Consider the following 13354-nt stretch of genomic DNA (forward strand, 5'->3'; position numbering starts at 1 on the left):
GTCCATATTTCCACTGTTAGTTATAGTGTAATAGATACCACTTAGAAAAAATAATTAAAAGCAGCAATTGTTCCTGTTTTTTTTTATTTTTTCTATGAATAATGTTTGGAACATCTGTGTAAATCAGACTTCCCTAAAATCTAACTTTAGCTGTCTTAAATTAAAAAGGATTACGGTAAGCCTGCGTTCTCGAAAAAGTGACTAAAACAGTAAACCACATTTTGTCTGAGGAGAGTTTTCAGTAAAACAGTCTTTGCGTTACATTATGCTGTTAAGATTTACATCAACTTCTACTAATCAAGCTAAGGAGAAGGCTTCTGTTTTTTCCCTAAAATACTGTTTAAATGTAAAATATAACTGCGCTCTGTGTTTTGTTTTTTTCATTTAATTATGATCTTGTTTTTTCCAGTTCCTCCGTCCTGCAGCTCATGCCACTGCACTGCTGAGAAGTATGCACCAGTGGGACATCAATAAACCAGTGAAAGTCAGTTTTTAGGGCTGCAACTAACAATCATTTTTATTGTCAATTCATGTAACGATTATTTTCTCGATTAATCATTTGGTCTATAATAGTCTCTCCCAATTTCCCAAAGCCCTTACTCATATTGCTTATTTTGTTCGACCAACAGTCCAAAACTTATTATCATGTAAGACTAAAACCAGCAAATATTCACATTTGAGAAGCCAGAACTAGTGAATTGTTGGTATTTTTTATTTGAAAATGACTCGAACAATTAATCCAACCTTTGAAATAATTGCTGATGAGTTTTCAATCAATCAATTGTTGTAGCTCTATCAGTTTTATTTAAGATCTTTGGAAAACGTGATAGTTTAATTGGTTAAATTTAGTTGTACAAGCAAACAATGACCACAACAGAATAACGTACTGATATCCAGAAAGTAAAACTAAGACTGTGGCATGAAAATATGGAAATATATTTGTATAACGACACGGTGAACTGCCAAAAAGCTGAGTCACTTTTTTTTCTATTTCACATTGATCATTCAGGTGTGCTACAACACAACCAGGAAAGCCTAAAAGTTACTGTGACAGTTCATCCTTATGGTTGCTTCTCTTCAGTTTCCAGGGCAGGTCCGTGTCTGAATGTGCTTTGTCAGGGCAGCCTGCTGGTTTTCCTGTAAGCCGCACTGGGAGGAGGCTAACTGATGACAGAAGGTAGGGAAAGAAATAGGAGGGCCTGTGTTCGAATTACCGTCTCATCAATGATTCAGTGGGAAGAACACAGACACGCGTATGCACACAGACAACAAACAGCCCCTGTTGGTGGATGTGCAACAAGACACAAACACAAGCGAGGTCTTAAGACACACAAACATGCACACAATCGCAGATGCAGACGCATGAGCAATATGTGTCGGTGCGGTGAAATGTGTGCAGTCATGCGCTTGGACTGGACATCTAAACATACACTGGTGAGCGGTCAGATGGACACGCAGTCAAACACAACAAACCGAGCGCTTCTGAAGCCAAACGCCATCTCACGATTGTACAAAGCGCATGATATGTGACCTTCCTGGAAGCACAGTACAGCAGCACGGAGTCAATGTGTTGTAGGGATGCGTGCGACTGAACTGTGAGCTCAGAGTGATTCAGTGCAGTAGGGAAAAAATTACACAACCTAACTAAATTTCTGTTATTCATTTGAATACATATTCAAATCTGGAAGCAGGTTTGTAGCTCTGAATAATTTAAGTGACTGACAAAAGTGCCTGATAGAACATAATTACGGTAAAGTGTTATTGAGGTCAACGTGTGTCATTCTTTAAGCATAAAATATAGCCATAGCGAGGTTTGTAGCACCCAATAATGTAATAATCTCCTGAAAATGTAATAAACTTTGCACTTAACTTGATCGAAAATGTAATAAAAATATCCTGACTGACATTGTAATAACATTTTTACTGATAGTGTAATACCTTATTACATTATTGGGAATTTATGATATTTTCTGGTGTTAATGTAATACTTTTGATGGATCATGTAATAAATACTGTGTTCATTTTCAGTCCAGAGTTTGGATTTGAAATGAAAGAATGATTATTGGGTTAAATTGCAGACTTTGAGCACCATGCAGTCATATGCACACGGGCAGAAACTCAGGGACGTGCAACATCCTGGTCTTATTAAGTGGGTCATGAACTACCTCCTAGGGAGACCACCAGATGTGAGGATCCAGAATTCCAGGTACAGATGAGCTCCTGAGCAGCAGTGGAGACCCCAGGCAGCCTTCCTCTTTATTATTATTATTATTATTATTGGGTGCTACAAGGCTGCACAATATATCGTGGATGGGATATAAAGATGCAGTTGGAGTACTGAGACAACGACGGCTGCTGATTTTTCTCTCTGTGCTGGTCTGCTTTCTGTCACTTCAGCCTTCAGCCAGTTTATGTCTCTTTGACAAATGAATGATGGCACATAATGCCGCTTGGGTTACAAAAAGCTCATACACACTGTTTCATGTAAGCTGTCTATAAAATTCTGCCTGAACTAAAAGCCCTTTACAATCCAGAGACTAAATAAAACTAATTCCAGCTTTTTGATGAATTATTCTGCCTTTTAGGGGGTTGTTTTTATCTTCTGTTGCACAGTTTTGTTACAGTAATGTTTTACAGACATTTGCCTTTCAATACATTGGAGATCACAGAGTTCTCTGTACGGTTATACCGATGTCATCATGGACAAAATGCTGTGATAATAATGTGAGAGAGTTTAATGCTACTGTAGGTGCTTGTTTATTCTTTCTAACACTGAGGAAAGAATATCAGGGACAGATGTGACCTTCATCAACTCAAAGTCACTTAAATATTCTGGGTTAATTGAGTTATTTAGCATTGGTGTTTAACTAGCTTTTATAGTGTTGAATGGTACAATAACAACTGACATCTGGTCCACAGCAACTTAACAAGGGAGCAGTCAAACCTAGCATGGTTTTAGTTCCTATCGTTCATGATTTGTAGAATTTGGTGAGGCTGAAACATTTAAAAGGGAAATATAATGTTCTTTTTGTGATTTTCTGTTATTTTTATACTGTTAACATAGTCACAGGTCCAAAATTTGAGGTGAATGTATGTAAAAAATGCTCCCTGTGAGTCACTGAGTGCTCAGTTTGCAATGTTACCTCTACTTCCTTCTTGTGATGATGTCATATTATTGTTTACGTAGCCATCACAACCACCAGACATCTGCTGACACACAGTTTCTGTAAGCTAACCAATCACAACAGAGTGGGCTCATCAGGAGAGGGGCCTTTAAAGAGACCAGAGCTAAAACAGCCTGTTTCAGACAGAGGATGAACTGAGGGGCTGCATAAAGGGCCAGTATAAGATAAATAAGGAGCTTTTTGAACAGTAAATAATGTCAAGATATTCTAGTAGAGCCCCAGAATATAAATACAGACCAGAAAATGTGCATGATACACCCTCTTTAAGTTGCATCATTTCCCATAGAGACCAACTATAGCTCAAAACAGTCAGGACAGTGGTATAAAATGCCAACAGTAGCATAAAACAAAACAACAAACTCTACACTAATAGTCAGTTTTACAGTACCTATAAAACGTTGGGGAAAGAAAATTGGTGGACAGGGTTTGGATGTGCCAGTGTTCTCATTTTTCTACAGACGCATGCTTGAGGCTGATTCATGTTTCCGTTCAACATTCGTTCTTGTTTGGGTCCTTGAAACTTTTGGTGAAGTTTGCGTTTCTCTGGGGAGGGAACGGGAACAGTCTGTGTTGGTCTAATTGTTCCACACCTGGTCATAGTTTGTAATCATTAGCCTCTTGTCCGGCCAAATGAGACGAGCTAGCGCTTAGTTCAGCTAGCATTCAGGCTTCAGCGGGGTCAAGCTTGGGTTTTGGCAGAGCTTGAGACTTCTGGCTCTCTGTCCTCCAACACTTTTTAAAATAAAACAGACTCGGTTAACATTTCTGGAGATAAGAAGTACACAAAGTTTATTTAGCTCTACTCTTAACAGGTTTCACCTATTGTGTAATCATTTGGATTTAAGAAATACAAATTCTACTTCAGTTTCACATCTCAGCGACTTGCTGCTGTTTTTTTGGTATATATGTTGAGTACAAGCACCTTCAGGTTTTAATTATTTAATGGATTTTTAGCAATGACTGCCCAGTTCTTTCTCAGTATTCACAGGAACAGCAGGGCTCCCTGGGGAAGCCACAGCCTCAACAACTCACACACGCGACCTTTTGTGTAAGTAAGGATGTACAGACAAGCTCATTTGAGACAGGAAGGTTGGAAAGTGAGGCAGGAAATGGCAATCATGCATGATCAGAGGGGAGTTGATAATTACAGGTCTGTGTGTACATATGAGTGTCTGAGGGTGTGTAAGTGCGTGTGTGTGTGTGTGTGTGTGTTTGTGTGGGAGGGGGGAAGGGAGAGATGCCAAATTATATCAGAAGTTTCAACCTCAGCTGCCGGTATGAACAAACTCCATAGCAGGGAAACCACAGCTGGTATCTTGAGGATCATATTCACTCCCTCACAAAAACTTCCTTTCACGATTTATATGTATAACCTCAACGGGGCTTTCAGTTTCTGCTTGTAAAAGACTTAGATACTGATGACACGAAGGGAAACGAATGAACTCATAGCGAAAGATTGTTGTTTAGGTTTTGGACAGAGGCGTTGAACGCACCACCAGGCACACCCAAAACAGAAAGGTGAAGAAGAAAGCAATTTGTCTTTCTCAGATGTCGATCATTTAAAGTAGGAAATGAACAGCAGCTAACAGATGATAGCTTTTATCTACATCTGGGACATTTCAGTGCTCTACCTGCCACTTTGGACATAAATTACTGTCAGGTGGTTCCTGCTCTACTGAAGATCTAGCTGGGTGGTAAAACAGGGAGTATGGTACATTTTGGGGTGTAGAATTGGAACAGCTAAATAATATCCATTCAGCATTGACAACACAATGTACGCATGTGTATTAGTCTTCCAGGACTAGGAGGAAGGAAGTAGGCCCATCATTCTACACTATATAAATATCTTTTTTCCTGCATGACGGAAAATGAAAACTAGCAAAGTTTTCTTTGTCATGATTAATCTGAAAGACAGACAGGCAGTCTAGCCCATCCGGTTTTACAAAAATCATCAATCACAATAATTGCCTCCATAAAAAACTTTTTATTTTTAAAAAGTTAACAAGAAAGACACAATGTGGTTAAATCCTAAGAATGAAACAAGCATCTGGTGTGAACATTTGCAGTAAACATAAATTATTTTCTCAATTAATTGTTTAATTGTTCTATAAAATGTCAAAATTGTGACAATGACTTTTGTCATTTATTTTATTCTTATTTATGTCTTTTAATGTCATATCTTGTCTGAACAAATGTCAAAAACCAACAATTTTAAATGATATAAAACAGAAAAAAGCAGCAAAGTTGAGACCAGCAAACGCTTTAAAAAATGACTTAAACGATTAACAGATAATCAGAATAGTTGCAGGTTAATTTTCTGTCTATCAACTAGACAACTAATCACTTTCTAGTTCTATAAATTAGTAATAAAAAAAGAAAAAGACAATAATTGTTTATGAACAATAATTGTTTATGAAAAACGCTACATCTATTTGGAAATATATTAGTTTTTAAAATAAAAATAAAAAAGATCATGAGCAAAAGACACTTTAATCTTTTCTCTTTCTGTCTTTCCAAATGGAGCTACATAACTTAAATGCTGAAACTGTGCACTTTGATAGCTCATCTCACAATGTTTATTTCAAAGAAATAAAGCATTGCAATGTTGGAAGTTTTTTCCCCCAATATAGTTCAGCTCTACTTGTGTCAGCACATCCCTGACGTTAACGGACATTTTCCCAGAGCTCCACCAACATTTACAAATAAGGATTCTATTCATAAACTCAGCTGGATTACCGTTAAAGTAATAAACTTGCCAAATAGGACTGTGAACTCCCCAACAGCTTTTCTAAAGGAGCTGAACAGCCTCACTATGTTCCAGTTCCCCCCCCCCCTCCTCCCTCACTCCTCTGACTCAGGTACTGGCAGCAGGAGAGGAGACTTGGTGTTACTACTTTCACTGACTGACAAACAAAGAGAGGAAAGAGACAAATACAAATTAGGTTACCGTGAAAGATAAATAATAAGAGGGGAGGCGGTGAAGGGACTGGAAGTCTGAGAGACAGTATCCCAGATGCATAGGAGGTTTTTAGTACAACAAATCCGGTACAGCTGTTATTCAGCATCACCTACTCACTCTATAACCTTTCTTAACTCTTTTATGCATAAAAATGTCATCAAAACAGCTCCTTCAATAAATAATTCTCTTCAGAAAAGCAAGAGCGAGACAATCTCCATTCAGATATTGTGCAGGTGTACTTTCACTGTGCAATGTGCCTCGTGTTGTCCTCTTTTACTGTGCAATCCTTATATGTGTCACATACTGCATGCACAGTTTAATGCTATTACTCTGAGGAGACCAGATTTACATAATGTATGTGGTTTACAGTAAACTGATTTCTGAGTTTACATAATTCATAGAATAATTGGATGTGTGGTGACCAACAGGAAGCATCTTATTAAAACCACAAAATAGCAGAAGGGAAATGGAGGGACTCGGTCGGTGTCTGTTTTTCTCGTTGATGAATTTACAGCGTTTTTACGCTCATAGTCGCAGTGTTTGTTCTAACATGAAATCAACTCTGTATCCCTGCAACCAAACATTCCTGACTCTTTACCATTAATTTCAAGTAATAAGATCGACAACCAGAATGGACGTTGATTCGGTACGTGCTGAGCTGCACCAGGCGTTTCAGGTCGTCTCTGCAAATCCCTCCATCCACATTAAAACGCCATAAACTGATAATTCTCCTCATACTGGACATGCATGGAGACCGATAAGCAAGTCGGCCACAGAAAACTAGCGAAGAAGAAACAGTTTACCATTTCTGTTTTCACAGAGGCTTCCTGACATTTAGTTTAATGTCAGCACATTAAAACAATTTCAGTGAGAGAAAGGTGGAAGATAGCTAGTTGTTGTTTTTCTTCTTCTTCTTCCTCTTCTGAGTTTAGTTCAATAAAACAATGCAATGCTGCGCTACAGCCACGATCTGTTTTGTCACAGATATGACAGCATTTCCACAAATCTCCATTTTCCCTGTAAACACAACAGATTTACACACTCTGAAGACCGTTTTGGAAACGCTCTGGTTTCAGGGGAGAGAAACGGAGAGGAAAAATATGCGTTTACGAATTCGATCTGCTTAGTATGGACATGGTCTCAGTTTTATCAACAGCCGGCTCCTCCTGGCAGGAGGCGAACTTGAGCGACAAATCAACGCTGAATAAACACAGACTGAAACAGTGCAAACGTTTGTTTGGATTATGCAAGATGAAATTTAGCTTTGTCTTTTGTCTGAACACATCCTTAAACTGGTAAGTCAGGTTCATAGTATGTGCTGAACCAAAATAAGTCACTTACTGAATATATGTGTCCTTACATCCCTACAACGGAGAAGCCTAGCAGTTAATTAAAGGTGCAAAGTGTAGAATTTAGTGATATCTGGCTGAACAGACCTTGCAGACATGGAATATAATAGTTATAGTATGTTTTAATTAGCGTATAATCACCTGAAAATAAGAATTGTTTTGTTTTTGTTACATTAGAATGAGCCCTTTATATCTACACAGGGTGCGGATCCTCTTCCATGGAGCCTGCCATGATGCACCTCTATGTTTCTACAGTAGCCCAGAATGGACAAACCAAACACTGAATCTAGGGAGGGCCTTTTCGTGTTTGTCGTGAGTTTCGCAGAGTTCTCTGCTACACGCTTGGAAGGGGAGGGGGAGGGAGAAGACTATTCGGTTGTTTTAAAATCTGCAACCTCATTGCTAGATACCACAAAATCCTACAAATTGGTCCTTTAAGTTTCACCGTGAATGCCTCATTAGTGAACGTTCACTGGAACTTGAATTCTAATGTTTCTGATAGCAGGGAGAGCATAAGAGAACTGTATCGAGCACAAGCTGCCTCAAGCAACACTATGGAAAAACGCTGATAGTTTAATACCCTCTCCTCCTCCTTTCTTCCTTACCTTGCAGAAACAAGGCCATAAAAACGTGCCCACTGTCTGACCCACTTTCCATGACAGACGTAATCTCCCCTCCACAAACTTCAGCCTGTTTACCAGCCCAGCAGAGAGTAAGCCGGACCAGGAGGAGGTGCCAAGCTCCTCGCACACAGCGGGTGGAAATCTGCTGCTCAGCTGTGCCGACGATTACATCCGCGGACCCCTGCTGAGCTCACCGGCTCTCCCTGATGAAACTACAAACCACAGGCACGTGACACACACGGATAAATGCAAACACATCCTAAAACTAAAGTCTCCACGACGTGATGAACAAGGTTTAAAATGGTGCAAACAGACACTTTTTTTTCCCACGTTTGGCATGTTGTTGATTTGTTTGAATATCACCAGGAAGATAACCACCAACCGCTGGTATGACTGTTGCAGCTTTCATCTATTTCCATTGGGTTTCCACATAGTTTACACTTAGCTCAGTCTACAGACCCCAGCAGGTACAATGTCAAGGGAAAAATCCCTTAAATTAATAGCTTTTGCACGCAGAGTAGTCATTTGTTGCCTGAAATTAACCATTCCTACCCTCAAATTTAAAGGCTAAATATGCATATTAGGGACTCTAAGAGATGAGGGGGTGGAGGTGTTAAGTGGTGAGCCGTCTTACCACTATGATTTGGAAGACCTTCAGAAGCTTGTGCATATTGTGAGCCATATTGCCAGCACTTTTGTAATTCTTTTACAGTCTTTTAAATTAGTTTCATGCTGCTACTGGATCACATATCTTACGGAGCCAAAACGGGACCGTGTAAAATCTTTAATTTGAAATAAAAACCTTTTAAAAAATAATTGATGAAATTGGGGTTATGTGGGTTTTTTCATTCCTGGGCAGCAGTAACTCAGCATCCAGTCCAGGCCGAGTCTGGGAGGCCTCTGTGTGTCCCCACAGACAGGGTTACTAAGGATACGGGCAGCACTGAGCCTCCATTAAGACATCAGAGCTCTCTCTGCACTCCCGTCTGACACTATCGGCTCCAGTTTCCTCCCTGAAATTGAGACTCTAAACCATGCTGGAGAACACACACACATGCCCAAAGGCAACACACCCAAAGCAAATGTGAAAAAAAAAGAAACGTGTGTGCACACATATTACTCGCTCCCTTGTTGCGGGGCAAATGATGTCCCAAACACTTCACAATGGAAGTTATCCATTTTCCACTGTTTGCAGACTTTAAATAGTCTCCACATTAATATAAAAAGATTCTTCATCCTGCCTTTTAGCAGATATCAGTGCTGAAATGTGACTCTTGTCTAACTCTCTACACCAGATTCAGCTCTGTTTGGTCGCTCTCAAGCTGGATTTATACTTCTGCATTGAGGGGTTACGCCATACCTACAGCGGCTACGTGCGTACTGAATGCTTTGAGGCTACGTCGCAGCTGATGCACATCTCCTCAAAAATGCAACTACATTCCAGGACTGTGGCAGCTACCAAGATGGGACACGGACACGGGGGCATGAGGACCGCAAGAACCGTGATTGGTCAGCTTGTGTTTTCTCCTACATGTCTCTGAAAAAACTTCTCCTTTTCAGTCACACATCTAGCAAAGCCAGTCTTCTCTTCACAATCCCCGCTCTCTATTACAGTGAAGGCAACAACGTAGATATGGCGAGCGCAGAGAATAGTACCATTTTCAGTAATGAAACAAAGCAGACCTTCCCCAACTTCGCTAATATGCCAAAGTAAATGAAACCATGTAAACACTGAGTGGATTATAATTAAAGCACGATACAACCCGCTCACGTATGATACACCTGTTTAGTGTTGCGGGTGCAATTCGACACTGAAGTATAAATCAAAAAAGCTATGCTGTTGGTATCTACTGCGGGACTCCAGTTAACCCCTGAATCCAGCTTCATGGATCTCATGTTTCCAAATTTTTAAATGTTGTACATTACACAAGTGATATTTGCAGGATGGAGTTGCAACATAGCACTATATGCATGGCTTCGACTGTATGTTTGCTTGACTATGCATCCGTAGCTTTAAGTTTTGGACACTTCCACACTTTTAATACTACTTTCTTCTGTGTTTAACTTTCAGAATGTAAAAAAAAACAGCCACAATACACACCAAATAGGTGGGAAATAAGTCTTTATCTCATTCTCAATCTGCTGCATTGCTCATGGAGCAGTTGTAGGGCGTTAAAGACAGATGTCACAAGAATGTAGATGCAACATTTCAGAAGCAAGTGTTGTTCTGCTTCTAGCTTTGGTACTTCAGCAGGCTACTAACTATGATTTGAAAGTCCTATTCTCATACAAATCAGCCCTGTTGGGTTGTACTGACCACCAAGACTGGTCAGCATTACAAGTTTCCTGATTAATCATCACACTGACAAGCAAACAATGGAAATAAGGCCTGGGGCATCCTGGTGGAGCAGCAGCAGCAGCGGCGAGGCACAGATGGAGTTAATGTCTGTCTGTCTTTACCGTGACATTTCCAACATGAGGGGGGGGGAGTCAGTGAGATCTCTATCAGGAGCAGAACTTATCACATCATCGCTTACCAACCGGGACAGAGTGAACGAGACAGAGAGAAAAGAAAGAAAGGGTGGATGGTGGAGGATGGGAGGGGAAAAGAAACGAGAGGGGGTGAGGGACACACAGGCACAATGAGATGGGAGATAGGGAGGGAAGGGAGGGGAGGGAAGTCATTAACTGGCAATCAAGGTTTAGTAATGGCGAGAGTCTGTGCATTTGCTTAATTCCTTATCAGGCAATGTTCCCTTTCCCACCCCCCCACCCCTCAGTGACAGGTCAGCATGCAGACTGAAAGTGATGTAAACTAATACTTGCATCTCTGAAGCCAACACACACACACACACACACACACCGATATAGCTACTGCCCACCCGAAGTCTTATCTTTATAGAGTGTCTGATTTCCACTGAGATAAAGAATGAGCACAAACAGGTGCATAAGTGTATGCATTAGTGTGTGTGTGTGTGTGCGTGCGTGCGTGTGTGTGTGTGGTTGCACTTTGCAGCTGCAGCACTCACAATAAAACAGTACCACTGACTGGCATGACTTACCTGCAGAGAGCTCGGACATTATTATACGCGTTAATAAATGATCAGTTAATGATGACGGAGCAGATGGCAGGACAAAGCAGGTGACGGTTGGTAACAGATAACACTGTATGGGCTCGCTAGCGCTCAACTAGCCTACTATCGTTTGTGTTTGTGCCCTATTATCGCTGTTGTAACTGTTAAAACATGTACTTACTGCGATGTAAATGTCGATTATTTCTTCCCAACGTCTCCGGTGTAGCTTCTCCACACAGCTGCTGTCTGGCTTTCCCAACTTGCTGAGGCTAGCAGGCTAGCTAACGTTCAACCGGCACACACACACAAAAAGGATTTTTAATTTCTCCCTTCAAGGCTGGTTTACCAAAAAAAAAAAAAAGACAAACAAAACCGTGACTCTCATTTAAAAAAAGGGAAAGCAAAAGAGGGTTTGTGATGTGTGTTCCCCCTTCTCTCTGCAGCTATGAGTTAGAAATATTCACCGTAAAGATAAATATCCACTGTGCTTTATTTCAACTGACAGGCTCTCTGCGGTGCGCTGTCCTTTGTTGTGAGCATCTCAACGTAAACACAGAGCGGACCGAGCTCCGGCTGTGAGTGTGCGCTGTGGGCGGAGAAAACAGACGCCGACGTCGCCGCAAAGGATTCTGGGAGTTAGAGTTCTGTTTGATGATAATGAATGTAGCACAGTTAAAACCTTTTTTGAATTATTTTACTCACTTTATTTTTGATAAAATTGATGGTCATCAGTGGTGGAAGAAGTTTTCAGACCCTTAACTTAAGTAAAAATACTAATATAATACATACAAAAGACTTTTTCTCTAATCTTTGATTTTTGTTGAAATTTTGGATCATTTGAGCATTTATTAAAAAGAAACCATGTGAGACGTTTAGAGGGAAAAATCATTATTTGGTAGAGCGTTGTTAACAACTCATAAATAATATAGTAAAATAAAATAAATAAAATGGAAATACTCAAATAAAGTACAAGTACTTCAAAATTGTACTTCAGTACAGTATTTGAGTAAATGTACTTACTTTCCACCACTGATGGTCATGTAATTGTTTTTTTCTTTTACTATAAAAATACTAGATTTGGTAAACTTTTACATATTATTTGCATTTTTTTATTCATAAACAACAATTCCTTAAAGCTAGTTTGAAATTGGATTTTTTAAATTGACTATATATCTCAAATACAGTCTATGAGATCCATTTAAAATTGCAAGAACACAACAGGTTTTTTAAAATGTTTTGATGATTATTTCTCTTTGTACACCCTGTACTATTTTGCTTGTAATCAATGCATGAATCTTTTTCCTGTGTATTATTTTCCTGTTTTTTATTGGGTTTTGAGTGTTTTAATATTACATATTCACTTTTTAGTACTGTGTGAAGTTTTGGTGTATTTATATGTAAGGAGTATCTTATACCTGTAAACTATAGCAATCAAGAGGTTGTAAAATTTGAACTTCACTGTTGATTAGTTTATACAGTATCAATGCTATAATTTTATTGTAAATTCTGGATATGATCTAATATCTCAATCTGCAAAAATAACTAGTCACTCACTACTGCTGTCAGATAAATGTGGTGAACTGAAAAGTAAAATATCTCCATGTGACATAAAGAATAAAAGTGGTCTAAAAGTATAACACCTCACAAAACTCATTTAAAAGGTCAGACCCTTATAACTGTAGGTTACAATAAGTTAGTACATGTTCTGTGTTACTTTCCACCTCTCAAAGTGTTTTCTGACATACAACAGACGGCTTCATGAACTCACCTTGAACACTCGTGAGACCTTCAGCGGTTCCTCTGCTTCATTGCCTCCACAATGACCTTTGATGTGAATCTTTGTGTTTCCAGCTCCACAAATACGCGTGACTCTCTCTCCCTCATATGCCCTTTCATGCTCGCTTTCATCCGAAACAACTTACATACCATGAGTGCTTAAATTTTTAGCCTGGGTGGACCCAACTGCTGCTGCCACTTCTTCATTTTTACCTCCAGAATGTTGCGTGCCTTCTTTTTTCCTGTGTGTGCATGTGTGAATATGCAGGTGTGTAGATGCAAGTATTTTGTATTGTGCAAGAGAATGAATCAGTTTTGTTTTTAGAAGCCATCCTTAAATTATTCAAGGTGACACAGCATCTGCTTTATGTTGCTTTATCATGTCCAA

The 13354-nt window shown here is 39.6% G+C and overlaps 1 protein-coding gene across 2 annotated transcripts in view; it reads right to left on the bottom strand.

Annotated features, from left to right (window-relative positions):
• The window catches only part of peli1b (pellino E3 ubiquitin protein ligase 1b), a 48722-nt gene extending 36991 nt beyond the window's left edge, over positions 1-11731 (bottom strand). Inside the window, exons 1-2 of one of the 2 annotated variants that reach the window (XM_042432877.1) lie at positions 11655-11731; positions 11372-11471 (exon numbers count right to left, since the gene is read on the bottom strand). The gene's annotated coding sequence lies outside the window, so the exon portion shown is untranslated. Of the gene's footprint in view, positions 1-11371 lie in introns of both variants that reach the window. The other variant, XM_042432876.1, reaches the window with a different exon arrangement.
• Between the last annotated feature and the right edge of the window lie 1623 nt (positions 11732-13354).

The sequence above is a fragment of the Thunnus maccoyii genome, chromosome 14 (genome assembly GCF_910596095.1).
Source record: "Thunnus maccoyii chromosome 14, fThuMac1.1, whole genome shotgun sequence".
Classification (NCBI taxonomy): domain Eukaryota; kingdom Metazoa; phylum Chordata; class Actinopteri; order Scombriformes; family Scombridae; genus Thunnus; species Thunnus maccoyii.